This window comes from Humulus lupulus, chromosome 2, assembly GCF_963169125.1.
Source record: "Humulus lupulus chromosome 2, drHumLupu1.1, whole genome shotgun sequence".
In the NCBI taxonomy this organism is placed as follows: domain Eukaryota; kingdom Viridiplantae; phylum Streptophyta; class Magnoliopsida; order Rosales; family Cannabaceae; genus Humulus; species Humulus lupulus.
In genome coordinates this window covers 58,969,852-58,971,807 of record NC_084794.1, presented here as the reverse complement: position 1 = coordinate 58,971,807, position 1,956 = coordinate 58,969,852, and the positions used below count along the sequence as shown (strand labels likewise).

General features: G+C 32.3%; 1 long non-coding RNA gene across 1 annotated transcript; it reads left to right on the top strand.

Annotated features, from left to right (window-relative positions):
• On the top strand, positions 1–599 carry LOC133816058 (uncharacterized). The gene is made up of 3 exons (XR_009884990.1): positions 1–25; positions 339–480; positions 554–599. It is a non-coding gene; the product is annotated as an uncharacterized LOC133816058 (long non-coding RNA).
• Positions 600–1,956: the final 1,357 nt, after the last annotated feature.

Sequence of the window (1,956 nt, the reverse complement as noted above, 5' to 3'; positions counted from 1 at the left end):
GAGAAGTCTTCATGGCAAAGAAAAGGTCTCTTTTTTGTGGACTCATTATATGCCTTTTTCTACATGCATCTTTAATTATTTATGTTTTAATTTAAAAAGAAACAATAATATTATAAAAATTACAAAAGCAAAGGGAAAAATATTTCCTACTAGAAAGAAAAACCTACCAAAAATCAAGCCATCAATACAAAGTAAAGTAAAGCCTTACTAGTCTAATAATTCTCAAATCCTCAACAAATCACAAAACTAAATCTCTTGAACTCCTCATACTTTAGTTTAAGTCTGTCAGCAGTAAGGTAATTCATGATTGTTTTTTTTTATTTCATTTTGAATGACAGTGACTATTACCATATGAAGAAGCAAATTGAGTCAGAGTTTGTTGATGGCACTGATAGCCAGTTAGCAAAATCTTTTCTTGACCTACCTAAGGCAGAACAACAATTGAGACTGAAAGATCGTTTAAAGAAATATTGTCAGAAGGTATATTTTCCCTTTTATTTTTAATTTTTCTCTTAAATGATGCCTAAAACGATTTTTGGATGCTTCTTGGTAGGCATATAAACGAGTATTGGATAAGACAGTTACTGAAGTTCGGGAAGTAGGAATATGCATGAGGGAGAATGCATTCTATGTTGACACTGTTCGCAGGTGAGCATGGATTTTCTTGCATAGAAGTTTTCTTTTCTTTTGGACTGCAATTGCAAAAATCACTTAGATATCAATTAAATTATTTATTATTACTTTTAAAAAACCGTCATTAAGAAATGCATACAAATTGAGTGAATTTGATTTGAGGTTGACTGGTATCTGGTGGGGTAAAATTTTTTTGTCTTTCTCTCTCTATAGTTTGTATATTTTTTTTTTATTTTATATACATTATACAAATCATTGTCTTCTTGCTAATTCATATGTTCTTTGATATTATTTCAAGCTTTTGAGAGAGAAGATATGAGTACAAAGGACTTAATAAGGTCTGGAACGGAAAATTGTTTGAAGCCAAAGCTAGTGGAAATTCTATTAAAATCTAGGAGGCACAGGTATGGAAAATTCATATGCTTTTGTTGTGGAGTCTAATGGTTGGATAACTTCTTTTATTGCTTATTACTGTCATGTTTGCAAAGACAATCTATATTTATGGTTATTAGCAATTGGGATAGTATAGTTCTCCTTCTATCACTAAATTCTGGACAAAATTTCCAATAGAGTTATCTATTTTATAGACATACCATGTGCTATAGAATCGTCATGGGCAACCTGCTTTAGGTTCTGTTGTGGAATGAATCTTAAGATGGAATAATTTCACTGTGTACTTCATGTTTGCTTACTTATATATATAAAAAAACAATTTTTTGCTTTAATTTTAAATGTATGTTTTATACTTTTTCTATTTTCAGGCTGAGCTTTTCGACAAGTTTCTCAATGGCTCAACCTTAGTGGAATGCTATTCAGCTGTTGCTTCTGTTGCCAACCCCTAGCTTGATCTTCTTGATGTATGTCTTCCAATAGACTTTGCTTCTTATGCTATTCTGCTGTCTTCTGTGATCTTTGCAGATAATTTTTTCTTTATTCCTTTTCCCACAGAATCAAGGAAAGGATATTGTGGACAGTGAGTTGCTCGATTATATATCTTAATCAAGTACCATGAGTAAGTCTCTAGCAGACTACGGTGGGCAGAAGTCATGTGCAGTGACCACTGCAAAAAGTCTTGCTGATTTTCTTGGTGATACAATGGTCAAAGATAAAGGGCTTCGTTGTCAATATATTGTTGCATGTGAACCTAAGGTGAATTCTTCTGTTCGGCCACAATACTCGCTTTATCAATCTTTCAATTGTTATTAACTGCCAAATTTTTTGTGTTGAGATTAGTGGTCTAATTTGTGTTTCTGAGTGTTTTGGTGGATATGTCGTTAAAGCTTTCACATCAACAATTAGGTGCATATTATCATTTTTCTGCTC